We start from the raw sequence: 24,584 nt of genomic DNA, 5'->3' as shown, positions 1-24,584 counted from the left end.
TGTCTACCAACTAGTAGGTGCCACCCATCAGAGCCCACCAATGCTCACTGGGTGAGTGTCATCAGCTAGCAAAACCTTGACCTTTTGCTATCCTGTGTAGCATCACTGTTTCCCCAGGCAGCTCTTTCTTCCCTCATACTTTCCCCATTCCAGTGACTGTATAAGCAACCCTAGCCAATTTCAGGCCATTTGGTAAGCAGGATGATGTCATAATGCTACATAGCTAATAGGATTTCACTATGTAATAGTATTAATTCTAGTAAGGGAAGTCAGTTATGAGTGAAATTAAGAGACAATCAAGCAATTCTGCAATTTCACAATTTCAACACTGCCAATGATGTTCGCAGAGTAACAACCACAACCCTCTGAATAGTTTCAGCTCAACCATATCTTCCCATTGGACAGCTCTTCCTACAATAAATACGCACAATTTATACATTTGTTGCTTTTGCCAGACAAATTGTATGCATCCCAAACCCTTCTCTTTTCATTATTATTCATTTTACTCTGTGGCATAACATGATCCCTCACAAAATATAGTATACTCTAATTAAGTTCAAACAGAAATAGTAAACACGTTATGTGGTTTCCCCCCTCAGATACAAGTCCCCTCCCCCCATTTCCACAGATGTGGAATCTATCAAATTATTTGTGGCAAACAAACACTGGATTTAGTTGACAACTACAAACAGAAAGCTCAGACTACAAAGGATATGTGTCTTGCAGCAGAACAGAGCACTCACCTGTCAGTAGCAAAGTCTGCAGGATGGTACCACACAGTCTTGTCATCCTCGCCATCAAAGGTAAACTATTAATATGTAAGAGGCAATAACAAAGCAGCTTCAGATCAAATTAATTATTCACTCAATGCAACACACTCTACAACTCTATTTTTTAAACTAGTAAATCTGCAAAGGGAATACATTTTCTCGATACCAGATTAAAACATTTATGGATGTTAAAAAAGAAATAAAGATAGCTCTTTAGCAATTTTTTTAAAAAACCTGAAAAAACAAAAGTCTTTAATGTTTACTTCCAACCAATTCGTAGCACTAAACCTTTTAGTTAGGTAATTTTAGATTCTGGACTTAATAGTCTCCAGACAAACACCCCCTTTCTTTAGATGGCCATGTGTGTTGATTCACTTACTTCTATTAATTCCTTTAATAGTTGTGTGTGTGTGTGTGTGTGTGTGTGTGTGTGTGTGTGTGTTGAAACACTGCTTAATACAAACCACAAGTGTTTGTTTTCTTTGTGGTAGTAATCCAGGAAAGTGCTTCTATGTTTAATGATTTTTGCCTGAAGCAAAACTCTATGTATATTGAGAAAGTTTTGCTATACGATTACCTTTGTAGGGATTCTGAGGGAGGACAGATGTCATTGAATAAAATTAGCAATGTTTACCCAGGGAAGGTCACATACTCTTATGCTATCCAGTCATGTTACTTAATGCTATTGGAAGTAAATTTGGAGGCGTCTGTGCTAGCAGAATATGTGTAGAACATTCCCTGGGAAATTAAGGGAAATCCAGTAACACAGGCAAAATTTCTCAGGGGCTGGGCAGCTGCACACACCCCTACAAACATCAAACCAACATTACTTGTGATTGCATTCTATAGGTATGGCATTGTTGCAATTGGTATGTGGAGATGATTTGAAAACCGCTTGCACAGTGATTGTTCCGTATATTAGCCCTGACATACACCCAGGTATTGTGGGGTTCCATGTCCCTAGACGGGAGGGAATAAACTCTCCTTTCGATGAAAGTCATATGCTGAGCTGCTCTTTAAGTTACAGCTGTGTGGAACAGTTGCCACAAGACATGTACAGCCTAGTGCTGTTGCTCATAATTATAATTACAGGACACTATCCTAAATGTCTGAATTACGGAATACTCTTCTACTCATTTCCAGTGTAGGAAACACCAGCTTTTGTTTCTTCTGTTCATTTCTTATATTTCTTATATTGCTGCAGACCTATTCTTTTTTCTCACTTTCTTTCCTGTACACTCCTACCTTGGTATACAAGATGCATTGTGCAACTTTTATGACCCCATGGACTTACACTGCTGAATTGGCTTTCAATAATAATGAGTCTGTTTCAGCTCTCTCTATATCCTTTTATGGCTGTTTATGCTGTTGTGTGTGGTGGACTGAAAACGCTAATATGATCTATGCCATTGAAGATTTCATATATACCAAGGGTTAGTTCTCACTGAAGTGATAGAACTGTGTATTAGACTGTAAAACTTCAGATTGAAGGTAAAGAATATTCTAAACAAACAAACCAGCTACACACAAGCCTTCTTCAGGCATTATCACCAGAAGAAGGAACACAGGAAGACTGGGGTGTGGGAGGGGGCTACCCATTTTGCCCCACCCTGCAGCCCAGTGGCTCCGCATACGATTATTGTGAACTTCTGCCTGGACCTTCCTCACTACAGAGATTCACTGTAATCATGGAAGGAGCTGGTGAAAGTCATGCATCCCTGGGGGAGCAACATGTATATCACTGAAGTCCCACTCTACCCATGTTTCTTCTTCTTGTAATAGTGCCGAAAGAAGGCTAAAAACAAACAAACAAGGGTTCTCAATTGACCTGCCATGTTAGGGTTATGATTTTATTTTTTAATGTGCAGTGAATTTATTCGGAATAGATTATCCGATTATTTGGAGTTGGCTAAATTGACACAGAAAATAAGAAATCAAAGAAGTGCAAAATTTAACAATGAATGGAATAAATTTAGGATATATATGGAAATAGAGACAAGGGGAAAATCAAAATGTTGATCAGAAACACATATGTACTTACAGAAATCACAGTAGGCATGAGATAACGCTTACTACGTAAAAAGTTTTATTAAGGAATAGACACAGCAGATAGATAAACAAGGCAATATTTTCCGAAATCGAGATAAAGGGAAGTCGATCAATGTTATTTAAAGTTGTATGTATTTTGTGTTTTTCTCTTTTTTTCTCTTTTTCTTTTCTTTTTTTTTCTTCTCTTTTTCTGTTTTTTCTTTTTCATTTTGTCTTTTGTACGTTTGTGAAATATATTTATGTCAAAATTTAATAAATAAATAAATAAAGGAGAAAAAAAAAGAATTTATTCGGAATAGAGGAGTCCCAACTACAGACTGAAATAGTACAGCCCCAACACGTCTTTACTATCTTGGTGAGAACTAGACTCAGCTTAAAACTATTCAAGGTGTTTGTCTTCTGAAATGTCCTAAGGCTTTTTAGAACAATCTATACGGGAAACAATGCAAAGGAAGATATGTGTTTGCTGGGTTGCACTCTGATTCTCATATGCATGTCCATCGCATAATTCATCATTGTTTAAACCACAAGTGCAAGTAGATAAATAGGTACCGCTTCAGCGGGAAGGTAAACGGCGTTTCCCTGCTGTTATGTACTGAGTCGAATAGGATCCAAACTGCAGCAGTCTGATTGGTCCTAGAACAGTAGGATCCAAAAGGCAGCAGTCTGATTGGTCCTAGAACAATAGGATTCAGAATGCAGCAGTCTGATTGGTCCTAGAACAATGCAGCAGTATGATTGGTTGGCAGGAACCACCCAATCATGCTCCAGATTGAAGTGAATCCACAATCTGATTGGCTTACAGTAGAATTCCGGAATTAACCAATCATGTGCAGCCCATTGTGTAAATAATGTGTATAAAGCAGATACTTTGAGGGGACATTCATTCATTCCTCCTCACCACCATGAAATCACTTTGCGACTCTGAGTATATTTCACTGGCGACGAGGATGGGATCCCGCTGAGCTGACTGCCACACACAGCACCGCAGCACCGCCACCTGCCACACCGCTGCCTCGCACCGTGTATCCAGGCTTCAGCTCCGGGACACAAGGAACTCGGAATGGCAACCGACAGCAGCTTCTCGCCGTTCAACCCAGCATCTGGAGACTGGGAAGCGTACGCCTCCCGTTTCACCTTCCTCCTAGAAGCCAAAGGGGTCACCGATGACGCCAAGAAGAGGGCAATATTCTTCAGCGTCTGCGAAGAGGAGACATTTGAAATCGCCCGGGCTCTCCTTGTGCCTGAAGACGTTGCTACTGTTCCATACAAAACAATAATGGAACAGCTGAAGGGGCACTTTTCGCCACAGCCCTCAGTGGTGGCTTGTCGAAATGCCTTCTACGCAAAGCGGCAAGCCCCTGGGGAAACCATAACTGGGTTTGTGACCTCTCTCCGCCAAGCCGCCCGGTTCTGCAACTTCTCAGAGCTGGAGAACATGCTTTGTGACCGCCTCGTCGGTGGCCTGAGGGATGAGAAGCTGCAACGACGCCTCTACGCTAAGAAGAACCTAATGTTCCAGGTCGCTCTGGAGGAGGCCCTGGCAACGGAAGCTGCCGAGAGGTCGATGCAAGAGACACGGCCGAGCCAGCCGTCCCAACGAGGGTCCACCACGAAGACCTCACCGACGACTCAGGATCTGACAGGGAGGAGGTGCACCGAGTACAGCAGCGCACTCAAGCAGCCCACATACCACAGCTGCCTCGACGAGAAGGAGGGAACTGCGCAAGCTGTGGAGAAAGTCACGAGAGGAGGACCTGCCGTTTCCGCAACGCAGAGTGCAGGCAGTGCAGAAAATCGGGACACATCGCCCGGGTGTGTCGGGCTCGGCCCACCCGACGCCAGGCATCAGATGACCAATCCAAGAACCCCAGGTCCCGGGGCCCAACGCACCAAGGCAACTCGACGGAGCTCACGGACTTCCAGGTATACCAGTTGCCCCACCCCAACGTAGAGAAAATTTATGTAGAGGTACAGATAGAGGGGGCCCCATGCCACATGGAGCTTGACACGGGTTCAACTCTATCCATAATCTCGGCAAGGACCTTAAGGAAACTGTGTCCTACTGGGGGTCCCAAACTCAGGCCGGCCCCATTCACCCTCCGGGACTTCCAGAAACGTAAGGTCCCCACAATGGGGGTGGGGACCTTCAGGGTGCAATACTGAGGGCGGACGCGGCAACTGGACTTGCTTGTGGTCAAGGGCCCCTACATTAGCTTACTGGGATTGGCATGGTTTGGACCACTGGGGCTAGCTGTCACCGGGGTGAACCACACTAGCTTACAAGTGGACGTGGACGCCATATGCAAGGAATTTCCGGGGGTTTTCGATGGGAAATTGGGACAGTATACGGGCCCCCCCATTGCTCTACAGCTTGACCCAACAGTAAGACCGGTCAGGCTCAAGGCCCGCCGGGTCCCGTTCGCCCTGAAACCCCGTATAGACGAGGAATTGGACCGGCTCATGGAGCAAGGAGTGCTGGAACCGGTGCCTAATGCCCCCTGGGAAACCCCAATCGTCACACCTGTCAAGCCCAATGGTTCAGTCCGCATCTGCGCAGACTACAAATGCACCATAAACAAGGCCCTCACAGCCCATGCATACCCAGTGCCAGTGGTCAGCCATGTCCTTGCCACCCTGGCTGGGTCGAAAATTTTTGGCAAGCTGGACTTGGCCCAAGTATATCAACAGCTGCCAGTAGATGAGGCCACAGCAGAGGCACAGACGATTGTGACGCACAGAGGAGCATTCAGGGTAAAGCGGCTGCAATTCGGTGTCAGCGTGGCACCAGGCATATTCCAGAATCTAATGGACTCTCTCCTTAAAGGGATTCCTGGCGTCACCCCCTTCTTCGATGATGTGTTGATTGCCGGGCCCACACCAGAGGAGTTTGAGGACCGCCTCCGCACCGTTCTGCACCGTTTCCAGACAGCGGGTCTCAAGGTGAAGCGGGAAAAATGTCTACTAGGAGTGCCCCAGGTGGACTTTCTGGGATTTATGGTGGACGCAGAAGGGGTCCACCCGACTGGGGACAAGGTACGGGCCATTTGTGATGCCCCAGCGCCCAAGAACAAGACTGAACTTCAGGCCTTCTTGGGACTATTGAACTTTTACCATTCCTTCCTTCCCCACAAGGCGGCGGTAGCGGAGCCCCTACACAGACTCCTGGACAAGCGGGCCCCTTGGGTGTGGGGCCAGTGCCAGGAGGCCGCATTCCAGGCAGTCAAGGACTTGCTTGTCTCAAACTCGGTCTTGGCACACTTCGACGAGAGGCTGCCGGTGGTGCTAGCATGCGATGCCTTGCCCTATGGCATTGGCGCTGTCCTGGGACACCAACTCCCAGATGGAAGAGAGGTACCGGTGGCATACTTTTCCCAGACAACGCAACTGAGCGGAACTACTCACAAATCGACAAGGAGGGTCTGGCAATCGTGAAGGAAGTAAAAAATTTCCATGATTTCTTGTACGGGCGGCCCTTCACCATGGTGACTGACCACAAACCGTTGCTTGGCTTGTTTGCCCCCGAAAAGCAGACCCCCCAAGTGCTGTCTCCTCGCGTCTTCAGGTGGTCAATTTTCCTTGCCAGCTACCAGTATGCACTGATTCATCGCCCGGGGAAGGCGATGGGCCATGCGGATGCCCTCAGCAGGCTACCACTACCGGAAACAGGCCCCGACCCAGCACCTGCACAAGAGGTTATGAGCCTGGAGCTGCTTCCTGACCGCCCCATTCAGGCACAAGAAGTTGCACACCATTCCAAGAAAGATAGGGTCATCTCCCGGGTCCTGGACTGGGTGTGGAGGGGATGGCCCAGCAGCAGCCCCGGGCCAGAATTCGCCGGCTACACAACCCGTAAACATGAACTGTCGGCCCACAAGGGGTGCCTGTTATGGGGAAGCAGGGTCGTTGTTCCCCAGCCCCTCCGCAAAAGGGTCCTCAAAGCCCTACACGAGACACACCCAGGGGTAGTAAGAATGAAGGCCCTTGCCAGGAGTTATGTGTGGTGGCCGGGGATCGACGGAGAGATAGAGGCCTGGGTCAAACACTGCCAGGCCTGCCAAGAATCCCGCCAAGATCCCCCAAGGGCCCCAGTCTAGTCCTGGGAGTCCGCCCGAGCACCATGGTCACGCCTGCATGTGGACTTCGCTGGCCCCTTTCAGGTGAAAACATTCTTCATAGTGGTGGACTCCTACACCAAATGGCTGGAAGTCGCACTGGTACTGTCCACTTCTACGTCCGCAGCCATCCGGGTACTACGCAGGCTGTTTGCAACCCACGGGCTCCCGGACACTCTCGTCTCAGACAACGGGACTGCATTTACGTCAGGAGAATTCCAAACCTTCACAGCACAGAACGCCATCCGCCACATCCGTTCAGCGCCATTCCACCCTGCCACCAATGGCCAAGCAGAACGCATGGTGCGGACCACCAAGGAAACCCTTCGCCGCATGACGCAAGGGGATTGGGAGTACCGCCTTGCCACATTCCTTCCAGCACAGCACCCCCAGCTCAACGACTGGCCGGAGCCCCGCTGAACTACTAATGGGTCGGCGCCTTGCAATCAGATTGGACCGCCTTCACCCCGATAGAGCTCAGGATGAGGTAGTGGTGGGGGAAGGCAGGAACCCCCGGACCTTCGAGGCCCAGGACCCAGTGTACGCAAAGAATTTTGGGGCAGGCCCTGCATGGGTACCTGCCACAGTCACCAGGGTCACTGGCCCCGTGTCGTACGAGGTGCTAACAGATGGGGGGCAATGCTGGCGCCGCCACTGCGACCAGATACGGCGACGATTCCCGGGAGAAAACCAGGAAGAGGAGGACAGGTCAGAGGATTCCCAAGGGAACAGTGGGGCAGTGAGGCCCATAGAGCAGCAGGGGCCAGCAGGAGAGGCAGAATCAGTAAATACAGAGAGGACCCGTGAGGCTGAAAGGACACCGGAACCAGAACCACGACTGAGCGAGCCGGTTGCGCCAGACCAAACAGCCCCATCACAGCCAGCATCCTTGGAACACAAGCCAGAACCTGAACCCCGGACCAAGGAACACCCCAGGCCGCAATGCACACGTAGGCCGCCAGCGTACCTTGAGGACTATGAATGCGACCTCCCGGGCAGGACTGGAACTTAGAGGGGAGGGGTGTTATGTACTGAGTCGAATAGGATCCAAACTGCAGCAGTCTGATTGGTCCTAGAACAATAGGATCCAAAAGGCAGCAGTTTGATTGGTCCTAGAACAATAGGATTCAGAATGCAGCAGTCTGATTGGTCCTAGAACAATGCAGCAGTATGATTGGTTGGCAGGAACCACCCAATCATGCTCCAGATTGAAGTGAATCCACAACCTGATTGGCTTACAGGAGAATTCCGGAATTAGCCAATCATGTGCAGCCCATTGTATAAATAATGTGTATAAAGCAGATACTTTGAGGGGACATTCATTCATTCCTCCTCACCACCATGAGCTAAATAAAGAGCATGAAATCACTTTGCGACTCTGAGTATATTTCACCTGCGCTGCTCTGGTTCGCCAGAAGCGGCTTAGTCATGCTGGCCACATGACCCGGAAGCTGTATGCCGGCTCCCTTGGCCAGTAAAGCCAGATGAGCGCTGCAACCCCAGAGTCGGCCATGACTGGACCTATGCAACATTTGATGGCTTGCAGCTGAATGGGTACACTGCCTCAAGACATTTTGGGGCCTGAAGTCAGGGGAAGGATGGAATTTGAATCATCCCTCATTGCCAGTGATAGGACAGCATTGTGCTGCACCTGAAAGTAGCAGAGTCCCTGCCCACAGGCTCATAAATTGAAAGGACACAAGGAGAAGGGGATTCAGAAGGGAGAGGAAAACAAGCAACTCAATTCTAAATGTTACAAGGCTCTTATAATGACCACCTGGGATGGAAATTGACTACTCACTGTTGAAAAAGAGGCCGTGTTGCCCCTCTAAGAAAAAAAAAACACTTGGTGATCAGGACTTCCTGAAAGTGGTGGTAATATAGTTGGAATTTGTGGTTTTTACAGGATGGGTCTTCTCTGACCACCTGAAAGTAAAGGTGGCCTCCCACGCTCCCAGTAAGGCAAATAAACGCTACCTTTTCCAAGGGCTTTCTGCATGTTATATCATGGGCCTCATCACAATGATGGCACCATGCCCACACACATACCGCATTTTTCGCTCTATAAGACACACTTTTTCCCTCCTAAAAAGGAAGGGGAAATGTGTGTGCGTCTTATGGAGCAAATGCAGGCGGGAGGCTCTGCTCAGCACTCCCTTTATAGAGGCGCACAGAACGTGTGTGCGGCTCTTGGGGGCTTTTCCCCAAGGAGGGAGAAGGGACTGACTGGCTGCCCTTCTCCCTCCTCAGCTCCCTCCACAGGCTCGGCTCTTAAAGCGAGTGCAGAGAAGAGCCCGTGTGCGGCTCTTGCTCGCTTTTCCAGGAGGTGGGGAAGAGATGAAGGGCAGCCCGTTGCTTTCACTGAAGCCAGAACAGCAAGAGGGATTGCCGCACAGTGATCCCTCTTGCTGTTCTGGCTTCAGGGTAGCCGCGCGAAGCCTCTTTAGCGCAGCGGGAGTGTTCCTCCCACTGCGCTGAAGAGGCTTTGCGTTGCTTTGGCCTCTTCAACAACATTTGATTCAGAATATTTTTTTTCTTATTTCCTTCTCTAAAAACTAGGTGCGGCTTATGGCCGGGTGTGTCTTATAGAGCGAAAAAATGTATACTAATAGACACCACCCTTTTGCATATGCATACTATATTACAATAGCTACTCGAGACATAAAATATAATTATGCTAACAATCACAGTGAATGCTTTTTTTAAAAAATCTCAGCGCGTATACCTCTGTCCCAAATCATATCCCACAAATATATTTTCCTTTACTGCTTCTTCCTACCATAAAAATAGCTGCTAGCTTGTTGCAATATATAAATATTTGGATGACCTGTGAAGGGCACGCTTATATGTATTGCCCTAGAGGCATTCATCTTGTATTTCACACAAGTACTGCCTTTTTAAACATCCCTTATCATTTTCTACTGCTAACAAATGAGGTTCACTGACACAAAGTTGGCAAGGAAGGAGTGAGGATAGAAATGTCCATGATTCGGTGGTAGGGGTGATTTCAAAGATCTATTTCTTCTGTCAGTACACACCACCAATTGCAGTAATTGATGTTTCAGCCATTACACCACCGGCTTTCACAGACAATGTAGATAATTAACCAGGCTCCACTTTTGGATGATTATTTCTATCCTCCGAGGAACTTGACGGTATAATGGACAAAATGTCAAGAATAATTAGGAATAATGATAGTGGCAGATATGCTGCCAGACCTAAAATAGGGTTTTGCCTTGTCTTGGGGCAGTGAGGAGCATGGCTCAGGGACATTAGAATTCAATTCTGTGGTTTATATGTTCCTTGGGAGATTGTTAACATTTTTCAGAAAATACAAAGTGGAAATGAGAGTGCTCTTAACACATCTCAAAATATGTTTGAATGAAATTAGTCAAACAGCTTATGCATGTCTTCAAATTACTAAAAATGTCCTGTGTTTTTTGTGGGTGTGTTTTACAAACTTCAGGACATTGTACCTTATTAATATATTATTTATGCAGCATACATGCACACAGGTCATCATTATGCAACCCTTTGCATCAAAGTTCAAACCTTCCTTCTGTTCTGAATCCAAGAAAATATTATTTTGCTTTTATGGAATGCAGTATAATCTGTTTATTCAGCCACCATGCAAAAGTGACTGTGTTCCATAGTTTAAATATCATTTGTATTCTGCAGGGTTGAAGGACAAGGGAAGAACAGTAAAGATTCTTGGCCCTCTTCTGATGCTCCTGGTCCACTCAGCCTTACTGGACCTCTGCGTTTGGGAGGTCCCACTGCCCTACCATTGCTGTGTCTTGAGAGATGCATCACAACAGCTGCACAACAACGGTCTTACCCCTTCACTGGTGAGCCATTACAATCTCTGACGTGTCATAGCAAATTATTGTTTCTCTGTGTATGTTTTGAGACTGGCTTTGTATGTCACCTTGTGAGGACACTTGTCCTGAAAAGTGGGATATAAATACTTTAATAAATTAAATACAAAACAAATAGCTGTCAGGCCTCATACGGTAGCTGAACCATGCTGGAATGCTCTATCCTTAGGTCCTGTCCTTAGGTCTAGCTAGAGGATCAAATCTAAGTAGTATAAGCCATGCTCTGGGCACCTGTGTGTGCAGGGTGATTTTGGCCAGTGGCAAGGGCCCGAAAGAGCAGCCAGGAAGGCCCATGACCTCTCTCAAGGTCTCGCAGGATCTCACAAGGGGAATGAAGGGTGAGATCTTAAAGGGCCATTTTGCCCACCCTTGGTTACAGCCTCACTGGGCTATTTGAGTTGCTGGTTGACAGGGCCAAAAAGGATTTTGTTCTCCCAAGCTTATCTGGCCCCTTGGCTAGGGTTTTTTCACCTTTCCCTTGGGGACTTAAGGCCTACGTATACTAGTGGAAATGGCATTGGGAAGGGTCAGCATAATAAAGGTGCTGGGGGGGGGAGGGAGGGAGAGAGGGGGGGGGATTGAGCATGGCATGCCCTAAGGTCAGTTTGGGGCACATGCAAAGCTGAAATTTCTCACTCCTGTCACTTTTGAGGCCAAGGCTCAGCACTAGGTGACTCCCATGGTGGCTGTTGGGTTTTTCTCTACTCTGAAGGAGAACTAAGGATGGTTGGAATGTGGAGTGAGATCATAGAATCATAGAGTTGGAAGAGACCACAAGGGCCATCGAGTCCAACCCCCTGCCAAGCAGGAAAGATCCCTGCCATACTGCCATGCCAACCATACTTTCTACTGCAGTTGATAAAGATTTGGCCAATCCTGTATCCTGCCTAGTTATTTCAATTCTGTCACAGAGTCCCAAATTGTACCTGCCAGGGCAATCTATTAGCTACCCCAACCCCTAAAAATATATCCTTAGATGTTTTGCTGAGCAGCAACCTCTCAAGAGCGATTACAGTATTCAATACATTTAACTATTGTAGCCTTAATAATTATTTATACCAGTGTACTAAGGTCAATAGCTAGGCTGAGAGGTCTCCCCTGGTTCATTTTAAAACAACAACAACAACAACAACAACAACATATTGCATTGGCCATCTTACAATCTGCTTGCAGGGATTTTAGAGGTAAATGATATATGTTTGTTAAAAAGTCAACTATTTTATGTTCAAGGATTCTTATGTTACTCTGGTATTACTCCATTGACAAGGTTCTCTTTCAGGGGGCTGCTAGGGGCGCATTGGAAGATGGCCGACAATAACATCTCTCCGACCCACACGAGGTAATTAAGAGGCTGTGATGGGAGTATGCAGCCTCCCTGCCCCCCCAGGAGATGGGGGGACTGCCCTTGCCTGCTGTGCCCACATATATCACCCCCGAATTCGAGGGGTGGGGGCACTAGGCAGAAAGCCCTTGTGTGGACTTCGATTCTCCTGGACGCTGTCTCTGATTCGCGCCACTAGCTGCAGCAACTTCAAAAGAAACAATTAGAAAGAAGCAAATGCACATATTTCAAGGAAGAATGGGGAGTAAAGACTGCTAATTGAAGAAATCTCTGATAAAGAAGACGGGTTGGATAAACAGGAATAAATCATGAGAAGACACACCAAGGCTCGGTATGTCAGCAATGGGACTGGATGGGAGGGGAAAACTTTCCTTCCTTTCTCTTATGTGATTAACCAATAATCCCCCACACACAAGTCAGAAATGCCACTTAAATGACCTAAGCTGGATGATTTAAGACTGTGTGGAGATAATTTTTAACCAAAAGCATGTTTCAAGGAGATCGTGGAAAGTACAAGAGCTTTGGGATGACGCAGTAAAAAACAGCGTCGCCATATTGGCAAGTTCTGTTGAAAGACTTATGTCTGGGAGGAGGAATGCATTTGTTTTCACACAGCGGGCGTACCTCTTCAGAGGACAAAAGAAGGCAACAGATTTGCGAAGAATAATGATGGAAAGAGTGCTTTTATTTATGGAAGTGATGATACATGGAAACCATCTCGATAAGGTTATTGGACGAACGGAAAAATTCACACAGGATTACAATTTGTGTTTAAGGAGATTAGCAGAAGAGATCACAAAGAAAAAAGAAAAATATATGAAAATAACAAGAGGAGATGTGGAAACAGCAAGATAGAACTGTGAACATTATTTGGACAGATTTGTGGACATTAATGCAGCAGCAAGAAGATGATTGGAATCCCCTTCGGAACTTGAAATATGGGTACCCCCAACAAAAATTTAAAATTCGGCTTTGTAATTCGGAATTTATGTGATGTGATTTGATTTGATTTGATTTGATTGGTCGGTTAATAAAAATTATTTTTTTAAAAAAAGACAAGGTTCTCTTTCATTTGCCTGTCCTAAAAGTTCCTAATTTTGCTGCTATTGACATAGCTCTTTCAAACGCTCTCCCAGAAAAGAAGAGGAGGACTCTTTTCCCAGTTTTGAAGCAATCAAGGTTCCATACTGTTTTTCATCAGTTGTTGTCCCTGAACCCAAGTACTTTGCAGCTGCATCAGGTGAATATAGATTTAGGCTTTATGGGCACACCACAAGTTTGTGAAGCTGATGTTGCAGGGGTAAGAGGCTTTCACAATACTTCTATTTTCTTTTCTCATTTGAATAATCTCACTCATTGTTTTGAGAGCTTTTCTTTTTAAAAGACCCATAATCTCATTTAGTGATTAATAACTATCTCCTTGACTTTAAAAAGAGTATCAGCAGCTACCCAGATGCTCCTGTTGGCTCTCTTAATGATTCACACAGTGCATTGCAGGCTAATGCTTCTAACTTGATTTCTGTTAACTTCTTGAGGGCTGGCAGCCTTTTGTCATATCTTAAACAAGGAGGAAACCTATGAACTGCTAGAGGGTTGGCATCCTTTTCTTGGGTTCTATCAGAAAAAAGTCTGTATGGTAGTATTCTTCCTACTGAGAAACACAAAACATCAAACATGTTGTCTCACAACTGCTGAGGATAATAGGGAAATGGCTGGTTCAGTAATCCCTAAAGAAAGATATCAGTTCAATATTTGATAGGATTTTCTTTTCTTTCTGACCATGTCACATCTTCCTACCTCTCTAATTAATGCATTTTACCTTCCTCAGATCACCCCTCTGATCTCTCTCCTCGCTATTTCTTCTTCTTCGCAAGGGACAAGGTATTGTACTTGAACACACACTGGAGTGCTAGGCCTGGAATCCATTCATTGCTGTGAACTTTCCTTTCCTGCACAATTTATCAAGCCCCAAAGTGGGCCTAGTGGTAAATACACAGCAGCCAGCTGCAACAGCAGCCTTACTAGGGCCCTTTTCCCTCTGCATGACATCACTGAGCCCCCAATTTCTCTATCCTTCAAGTGACAGACAGTGAAGTTGAGCAAGAACAGAGGAATCACACTTAAATGTTGTTTGAGACAGTATGGGGCTGTTGTTTCAATACTGGTCTAAGGGGCTTACTCACATAAGTGCATCACTTTATTTTATAATTGCTTAAGGCGGTTGCCAACAACAAACACATGCATGCACAATGCTTGGTTTTATGATGACTAGTTTTTTCAACATGGGATGGCTCCCAGCAGAATATGTGGGCCAGCCTATTCGAAATGTGCCCTTTCTGAGATGATACAAAAACTCGAAGTAGTGTTTTATTAGATGCAGAGGGGCAGAACACCTAGAAGAGACCACAGCTCATCAAAATAGCTGCTACTTTATGCTGCTACTTTACCATCAGGAAGCCCCAGTGGTCAGCCTGCACCTCCTTTTGCCCCTCACAGCCACACGTGGACCCAGATAACCAAAATTCAGCCGGTGATTCTGGTACTTGCATAGATAGGCCACTTCCTTACAATTCTTTTCTTATATCAGGTGTGGTTTTGCCATGCCAAAGCTTTTCAAAGTCACAGTGGCTGATTTTCAGTGGTACAATACCTTTCAGGATTCATTCTTGACATGCTCACTGGTAAGAAACACTTGTGCAAAGAACATAAATGCACATCCAAAACAATCAAGACATGACACCTGAAGAGCATTACAATAATCTTCCAGCATAGTTTCATAGTATACAGAGGTCCCATTAAAATTGCTTTAGATCATCAGTAGTTCTTATTACCAGTGGCATAAACATCCACACATTTTTAATTGTTACTTCTAATTCCTGGGAATGGTCTTGGCAACAAACCATCTAATTATGACCTTTTAAAAAGTATAGTTGAATGGCTATATTGATTAAGTGGCTGGCTTCTGAGTTAATATAACTAGAGGCTGACCTGGCTGTAACTCTGGTTGCTACAACTGCCAACAAAAATGATGTCCATGGCGTGAGACCGGCTGCTCTATCAGGCTTGATTAGTCAAAGGCCCAAAAACAGTGGATTAAGCATGCAGTTGGTTGTTACGCTTGACATAAAACCCTTGATGCAATACCTTCCGTATTGAGAGAGGCATAGAAATTATGTCTCTTTTTTAAAAAAAAGTTGACCTGGAACATGTGCTTCAGTGGTTTCAGCTCATGAGTTTAGAATAAGAACCATGGGATGACTGGGAACCTTTAGGGTATCAATAGAAGACATGCTTCCCACCATGAAGATCCTAGATATTCAGGCTGTAGCATATCCAGCTCGAGATTTTAGGTGACAAGGCTTGTGAGGTTTTGGATATCTACAACCACTCAGAGGAGACAATAATGGGCTAAACGAACCAATGCCATAATGACCCTGTTCACATGAAAATCATGCTTCACCTCTGGGCCTTGGCTCTGAAACTGCATGCATTCAGGAAATAGCTTGAAATGTGAACTACAAGCAGGATAAAGCCATAGGACTATTAAATTGGATGTAGAATCATAGAATAATTTAATTGTAAAGTTGGAAGGCAACATGAGGGTCATTTACTTCAAGCCCTTTCAATGCAGGAATGTTTTGCCCAACATGGGGCTCAAACTCACAACCTTGAGATTAAGAGTTTCATGCTCTTCCAACCGAGCTATGATGTATATCAGGTTTTCTTCATGCCATTTGCTCAACACATGGAGCAAACATGATCCCACTCCCACTCACCCAGTCCAGTGTCCACAAATTCCAATGAATGTGTGAAGAGTCAGGTGTAAGCATTACTGGGGGCACCTGTCAAGGTCCACACACCAGCAGGGGTCTACTCTTCCCCTACTACAGCCCTCAGTTCTTTCACCACTCCTTTTGCCATTGCCACCCAAGGGATCAGAAGCAGAACAGAAACGAGTGGTATGGAGAAGGAGCAAGCGATGCAGCCACCTTGTCCACTCACCTGACATTTTCCTCTCGGCAGCAGTAGGGAGAGAGTTCAGAGGCAAGCTGAGAGTGACTGGTGTGGGACCCTGAGGGTATCCTGCTCAAACACCTGCCATCCCTCACTATACCTCAGGCAGGTACTGTTGAAGACAACTAGTTTTAAAGCTGCTTCACATGTTCATTTACTGCAGGGGTAGGCAACCTAAGGCCTGTGGGCCCAATCACCTTCTCAATCTGGCCTGCGGACAGTCAGCGTGTTTTTACAGGAGTAGAATGTGTCCTTTTATTTAAAATGCACTTCTGGGTTATTTGTGGGGCATAGGAATTCATTCATTCATTTATTTTTTCAAAATATAGTCTGGCCCACCACATGGTCTGAGGGACGGTGGACCAGCCCACGGCTGAAAAAGGTTGCTGACCCCTGATTTACTGCAGCTGTTATATTAGAGACCACCCTCCAGACCATGTGAGCAAAAGCCACACACAGGAACAGATGAAACTGCCTTATAGCAATTTAGACCTCTCTCCCTACCCCCCCCCCCCCGCCAATACTGTCTTTTCTGACTAGTAGTGATCCTTCTGTGCCTCAGAGGAAGATCTGGAGGAAAATCTCAGAAGAAGATCACTGGAGCTGCCAGAGAATGAAGCTGGGACCGGCATGGGCTTTGCCATTGAGACCATCCCTCCTCCCACCCCCTCTCCACATGCCAACAATTCTCAGACTGAGCATTTAGATTCTCCTTGAAGAATATATGTGGGGTAGTACAGCGATATTCACAAGGTAATACTGTTTTTTCCCCTTTTCTTTTGAGGAATGAAGGAGCAGCTGGCTTGCACAATGGTGTCATTCATTCTACACTTGCATGACTTGCAATGTTTGTTCCAAGCGCTGTTTCATAGACGTCAGCATTGTTACAGATCAAAGAACTTTGCTGGGAAGAGAAAATATTTAATTTCTCACTTTCCTACAAATTAATCTGAAAAACCCTTGGCTAATTATTACTCTTCTCCTTTGACTTCGTCATTCACAGGAATAGCTGGAGATTATAATTAGCAGATATGAATTAAAGTAATAGGAAAGGCTGACTTCTGCAACAGCTGCTGGGATTTAAAATGGGCACAGTTCTCATTCCGACAAGAAGGTAGTGTGGTCAAGGAGTTACACTCTTCTTGGTCAAAACAAATAGATTAAAACAGATGTTTAGCTAAAGAATTTAAATACAGGTACCACATAATATCCATTCTGCAGTTGTAAGAACTCAATTATTTGTGGGGTAGCATCTGCACTTTGGAACTCCCTGAGTCTTGAGATCAAGAAGGCATCTCCACCATACTCCTTTCATTGCCTGCTAGGAACATTCTTGTTTAGACAAGCCTACCCAGAACTCAGCTATACAGCTGCAAATAAAACATTTTCAGTCTGTTTTAAGTGCAATATACAATGTGACACTAGATGGTGATGGTGAGCCTTATGGAAAATTCAATGCATTTTTTTAAAAGGCTTTTTAAAAAAGCATTTTCAGAACGGTTTTTATATGTGTGTAAATTCCACCCCAAATGCTTAGAAAGTGAGGTATTTTTATTTATACTGTAGTATTTACCTTACGTATGTTTTAAAGTAGGAAGGTCAATTTCTTGATTTTCTTGTTTTATCTTTTTCTAAACCACTCTGGGAGGTGTTTGTAAAAGAGAGAGCGCAACGCATAAATTTAATAAAATAAATAAATATACTAACCACCGTGGTGAATAATTGGTGAAAACTAAGGTGAGATATGAATGGTTGAGGAGCTTTATGGATACTACTGCTGAAATTCCAAACACTTACTGATCAGGTCGATTGAAAAATGGCCCTCCTTTTCACAGACGCTTCACCCATATTGTGAATGGCTTTATCTCTAACTTGGGAGAAAGCTCAGTTTCTTCTGAGTTAAAATTTTGCCCCACTGGCGTTCTTGGGAGTGCGATGGGATAGAATTCCTTCCTCTACCCTCGCTGGAAAGGAGGGACATGTTTGGAAGGTTCTGCCAGACTTCCTGCTTCAATGGCAGCAGTGGAAGAGAGGCAAAGAAGGAAGTCTAACACCTTGCACAAGTCTCAGGAAATGTAGTGTCCCCCGTTCCTACTGACACCTGGGATACAAGACTTTTATTTTTTTTCAGACCAGATTTTAAACCAAGCACAAAAAGAGCTGCTGGAGCCATAATGCTCACCTCAGCCTTGAAATTCAGCAGCATTATTAGTAAAAGCAAAAGCTGCTCAGATTAATGTTAGAAGTGACAGTGTGAAAAATCTCAGGGAGTATTCAAAATTTTATGTAGACAGTGTGCACTTTCAGCACTGTCATCCTAGATGCCTGTGTTTCTGACTGAGTCTGCAAACCCATGCGGATCTTATTAAAGGATGTTACTGTTGAGCATATTTGCAGAAAACATATTAAATGTAGATTTTTCAAGTGATTTGAGTGCCATTTGCTAGGTTTGCTGTGACTTCCTAGGAAAGAGTTTCTTGGATTTGGAGAAAAGCTTATCAAAAGCATCAGCTAACTGTGCTGTAGCGGAGAAAAGGCAAAATTAGATGTTAGGAAATGTTTGGAAAGAGGTAGCAAATAAAACTGCAAGCATCATAAAGCCATTATATAAAGGCATTGTGTGGCCACAGATGGGATGCTATTCACAGCTATTTTTAAAAAAAGAATCTGAAAGAGCTGGAAAGGGGAAACTAATAGCCTAGTCCCATGTGGAGTTGGATGAGCCTAATTCCGCATTGTTGAATGATCAAGGGAAATGAAGCACCTTCCTAATGAGGAAAAGATAAAGCATTGGGGAATTTTTTGTTTAGAAACAAGAAAAGTAGCGGGACATGATAGCAGTTTATAAAATTATGAACAGTGTGAAAAGAGCCAAAAGAACATTTCCTCCCTCTCATATAATTTTCCTGCTCAGTGAAGTTGGCAATAGCTTCAGGAGAGACAAAAGGAAGTGATACTTTACAAAACTTATAATTTAGCTTTGGAACTCACAGGTACAAGAGGTGATGGCCACTAACCTGGGTGGCTTTTATAAAGGATTAGATGAATTTACGGAAGAGAAGTCTCTCTCATGTTAGTTTTAAAAAACTGCCCGTGATTTTGGGACTGTAGGCTGAGAAAAACACAACAGGGGAAGACACTTCTGCCCTGCTTGTGAGCTTCCAATGGAAATGAGAATGGCAGCTGGATTGCTATTTTTGCAGAGATGTGGACTAGATGGATCTTTGACTTGACTTGCATGCATCACCACTTCTTAGTTTGTTCAACATCTTCTTAGCAAAACTCTTAAAAAGGTTAGGAGAAGTTCCAACTAAGTAGTCAAGGACATGATCCTCAGTGTGTTTGTTAGAGCAGCAACTGCCTTGTTAACCAAATTAACTGCCCACACTATGGACGAAGATCAATAATCAGTTCTTCTGTTTCCTGTTAAGAGTGCTCTGTAAAAGCAGCTTTCTCGCTGCAAGGTCTTCGGTGTAACAAACAGGGCTTGAACTACGAAAAGAATGGAGTCCTTTTAAAACTTCTTGGCAGGGACAGGCTATTAATTAATTGGATAGTTTGGAGGGAAGGCTAATTACCTAACCTAGAAACAGCGCTGAAATAATTGTGCAACTTTTAAGACCAGAATGGGAACTGTCAGTCTTGGTCCCAGGTTAGCTCTTGGTCCAGCAACCATGGGATTGTATATGACGACAGTCTAGGAAAAGCAGTTACAGTACATGGGTATTTCTTCCACTAACCTTCAATTAATAAAAGAAAGAAAGACTTCTTCCACTGCAAGTATATTGGAGGGGGGAAAGTTCTCTGGTGGATAAAAAGGCACTGAAAACGATGTAAAATTAAACACCAAAAGCCTTTTCAAGTATGGAAATACATTTATAGGCAGTCTGTTGACCAGATATCTTATTACTTAGCATACAGTTTTTGTTTGACTTTTGGACACTATACGTAAGCACAACAGCTTGTAACATTATGCATGTTGGGGAGGAAAGCGTGTTCTCCTTCATGGAGAGCACGTGTTGCAATGGGGGCCGCCAGGACACTCCAAAGTTGGGGGGCGGGCTAATTGATCATTGGCTACTGATGCAATTGGGGCTTCCCTTGTTGTTGGGAAGAAGTTAATGTTGCCATTTATTGATTGACAGCCAGAAATAGTAAAACTCCTTGCACAAGGCTAGGGCTTCCTCTTTTCGCCCGTGCATTGGATTGCCCGTCCCTCCCTCCCTAGAATAGGGTTTTTTGCGTTGACCTTGCTATGCCTGTCATGGGGTCGTCTGCTTTGGAGCGGGGGCCTGGTAGGAATTTTGTCCATCTGGCTCATTGGCTGGGGCCATTTGGTTTTTGCCTACTGCGTAGCAAATCGTCACAACTTGTAAGGTTCGCGGTTAGGCATTGGTTTATGGTTTGGTTGGTTGAGGGGCATGGATTGGCTGTGCCTGCCCCTCTAATGCTGCTGCTGCTGCAAGGGATTCCGTTAAAGGAATTGGGGGCTAACTATTGCTTGTCCACTCTGTCAAGGGGGCTCGGGCCATAGCAATGAGCTCCTGGTTGCATTTGGGGTGAGGGCAGGTTCCCTGCTCCGCGTAACCCCCAAGTGTATTCTCCCATTCTGACTTTCGCATCGTGTGGAATGTCAGTCTGTCCCCCATGGTGGGGGCAGATAGTCGCAACCAATGCCTCAGCAACCACTCACAAATTTGTATTTTAATAAAGTTGTGGCCAAAATTATGCCAAAAATTTTAAACAAAAATTTCTGTGTGATGTGTGAGTTATTGGGGTGGACCTGGGGACCTCGACACGCAAATGTTGTACCCCCGGGCAAACCTTTTATGAAGTAAAAAAGTTCATTTGGATTACCTTGGACTAAAATAGTTGGGAAAGTACAAACTGGAACTAGTTTATTTTTGAGCTGGATGAGCTTGCAGTAGAATTAGTTCCTTTTTAAACTGAACTTTCCAGACACTGAGTAGAGCTTCTGTGATTTGTTCTGATACCTATGGCATAAGTACGTAAGTATTTTCTGTGAGACCAAGCTGCGCTTGTCATATAGTGAAATTGTTCCATTTGAGACCGCAGGTGGGATATACATGTTTAAATACTCCCCCAACACCATCAAAAAGAAAAGAATGATTGGAGCCTACCATACCTGATGGAACATGATCACAACCTAGCAGCCTGTTCTCACCATGGTCAACCAGATGACTATGAGAAGACCGTAAGGAGGACATGAGTGCAATAGCACTCAGCTCATTTGTGCTCCTCAACAATTAGTGGCATACTACTCTGATATTGAAGGTAGTATGCAGGCAGCATGACTATTAACCATGGATAGCCTTGTCATCCATGAATGTATCTAAACCCCCTTAAGACACGCAAGCTAGTGCCCACCAGTAACTCTTGTGATAGCAAATTCCATAGTTTAACTATGTGCCGTGTGAAGTATTCCCTTTTGTCCTGAATCTTTGCCCCTGGTTCAGTCTTACTACTTTTCCCTCACCATTGAAAAGAGGTTTTTCAGAGTTACTTTGCTATAATTGCTGTCTGCACTTGGTGATAATTGATAATTGATTTATCATTTCAATACAGTCTCTTTTCTCAATGCTCCTAATACTTAAAAAAAAAAAAATCCTATTGAGACTGACAAAAAAAAATTAGAAAAAGTTGAATTTGCACCAAAGGTCATCTTTATGAATGTTCAAAAAATAATAATAATAATCAGAGTGAAACACAAGCATCAGATGATACCAAACCTGGCATTATTATTGTACCCTTTGCTTACTGGATATCCTGAGCTTGTAAGGCTGAATGAAAATTGTGTCCCAGTTCTCCATGATATGTGTAGGGAGTGAAATTGGGAAGGGTTATTATGTCAAGGGTTGTGTGTGAAATTCTCTGACAGTTTATCTTCAGACATTCTTTTCTTATACTGTAAATTTCAGGTCACTGGGTGCTGAACAAACTCTGTTTGTTCGTTCATATTGATGAAGGAAGGAAGCAGCAGCAGGCTAAGAGAACCGGAGTGGAAGGTATAGGAGCTAATGCCATAATTTCCCTCCAACAAAGTAAAATAACATTAAACAATATTAAAACTGGATACCCTTATGGCAGCCATTTTTTGACTGCCACTGATTATATTGGTCAGGCATAGGCAAACTCCGGCCCTCCAGATGTTTGGGACTACAATCCCCATCATCCCTGACCACTGGTCCTGTTAGCTTGGGATGATGGGAATTGTAGTCCCAAACATCTGGAGGGCTGGAGTTTGCTTATGCCTGATATTGGTCAATACTGGCCCAAAAATGTTAGTGACCTCAGTCAGAAAGGGAAACCATAATAATTCAAACTTGCCCCATTTTTTATTCCTTTCATTCTCTTATTCTGAATAGGTTTGTTAGTTTAAACCATTATGGTAACATGACATATCTATCCCTTGTGTTTGCAAATACATCCTTGTGGGCAAATTTGTGTTGGAATCTAGGGTTGTACTAGATGATCCTTGGGTACCTTCCAAATATACGATTCTATGATTCTATGAATCTCAGAAGTCCGGGGGTGGCTGGATAAGATTTTAGATACATCAGACTTCCTTACCTTTCCCCCTATGGCTAGCAGAAAGAGAATAAATTGTGCAAAATAACAAAAGTGTAGAATAATTCATCATGCAAATCTGCTTACATTTTGTATTATAGACAGCTTGAAGAATTCCACTTTAGTTGTCACAGACTCTGGGTGGGAAGTTAAAACAGGTATCCAACACCCTGCTTGCAATGTTCAGTGCTCTGATTATGCATAGAGAACTCTGTCCCACCAGAGCAGTTCCCAGTTCTTCTTACACCTCCCCAGTTGCCATTTAGGTTCATCCAGGCTGGCTTTTGTGCCGCATTTCTATGCACCTTAAAACTCCCACTCCAAGCTTTTTTGTTTGCCCCCAACACTTTCACCATGAAAACCTGCTCTTTACTTCTGAATTGGAACAAATGGCAATCCATGGGAACCTCAAATTGCCATTTGCTCCAATTCAGTCTTAAAGAGCTGGTTTTCCCGGGGAAAGCAGCAGGGCAAAACAACAAGCACTTGAGCACATATCAGGAAGATGCAGACCTGCACAACATACTGTTTCCCACAGTATGTAGCCAGATGCATCTAAAAGTGACCTGAACACAAACCTTTCAATGTGAAGGATAGTCCTTGAGTGTCCACAGAAGAGGCAGGAGTCCTGCAGCAGCTGGGAGCCTGAGGTCATTTCTCTATCACCACCCTTTCTACCAGAACTGAGAGGAGAGAGAGAAGTGAACAGGCACAGAACCTGAGGATTTACATATCCAAATGGTCACAAGGGAATATTAACCCTGCTCAAGGGTTAACCAGACATACTAGCAGTTGACCTCATGTCCCCAATCCTCCAAACCTACATGGCGAGTAGAAAGTCTGAAGGGTGGATCTTTTCATGTTGAACTGAATGCACTCAAGAATCTTCCATGTGTTTGAAATCTCTGTGTGACTGGGGCACCTGTTCACATGAAAGATTGAAGGCATCACATGAAAGATTGAAGGCATCTTCAGGGAAAACAGCCAGGGTTCACCTCTTCAGACATTCCCACTCAGTCCTTCTGGAACCCCTGGAATTTCACACTGCTCAGAGATTGGGGTGGTGAGCAACTATATGTAAAAATGGGCAAACGGGAGCCTTGACTGATAAGTATTACTAAATATGCCAAGGAGGTCAACATTAGACTGAACCCACAAGAGTGAGAAAACTGTTTTATCCCCCTAATACTTTAAGTGGGGACTGCTGAGAAATCTCACAGTGGTATTTTTCAAAGAATAATAAATGAAGTGTTCTTAGTGCTCCTATAAATAGCCACTTCCTTACTAAAATTTGCTTTGTGTTGCTTCTGTCTGCTACTCTGAATGGGTCCCTAGAGACACAGAACTATCTGTCATAAGTGTGGCAGTATGGCAGCCAGAACAGAGACAGATGTACAAATCTATCAGGCTCCATTTGAGCACCCTGCTTAATTCTTTATAGGGCTGCTGGTATTTTTACCAGACAAACCAACCAACAGAAGCCTCTGTGGGGCCTTGCTCAACTGAGCTACCATAACTTTACAATTCTTTATCAGAATTGTATTCATATATTAAACTGTTGATATGCCATTCAGAATGACTTAGCGCCTTTAAGACTTTCTGATTTTAATAGGGGAGATTTGATAATTGTTGATAATTCCCTCATTGAAATCTATAGGACTTATGGCTGGATCATAACCATTTAATTTGTTTATTTAAAATTGGCTTGGATCCTTCCTTTCTACACAGTCTTGTCTGGAAAGAGAGGATCCCATAGGGAATTAGCTGCCTTGCACCCACCTGGTTCTTAAATAGACATGTGTTGTGTCAGGCACATGGGACAAGAATC

The 24,584-nt window shown here is 44.4% G+C and overlaps 1 long non-coding RNA gene across 3 annotated transcripts; it reads left to right on the top strand.

Annotated features, from left to right (window-relative positions):
- Window positions 1–618: 618 nt before the first annotated feature.
- Window positions 619–17,820, top strand: LOC309339893. 3 transcript variants are annotated; one of them, XR_014155623.1, is made up of 5 exons: window positions 619–803; window positions 10,613–10,782; window positions 13,291–13,454; window positions 13,983–14,035; window positions 16,712–17,820. It is a non-coding gene; the product is annotated as an uncharacterized lncRNA (long non-coding RNA). The 3 variants fall into 3 exon arrangements; XR_014155624.1 differs by lacking the exon at window positions 619–803 and having other exon boundaries at window positions 9,484–10,782; XR_014155625.1 differs by lacking the exon at window positions 619–803 and having other exon boundaries at window positions 9,484–10,782; window positions 16,709–17,820.
- Window positions 17,821–24,584: the final 6,764 nt, after the last annotated feature.

The sequence above is a fragment of the Podarcis erhardii genome (assembly GCF_964252035.2).
Source record: "Podarcis erhardii genome assembly, chromosome: 4".
NCBI lineage: Eukaryota > Metazoa > Chordata > Lepidosauria > Squamata > Lacertidae > Podarcis > Podarcis erhardii.
The sequence above is the reverse complement of the archived record's forward strand: the minus strand, read 5'-3'. Positions and strand labels throughout refer to the sequence as shown.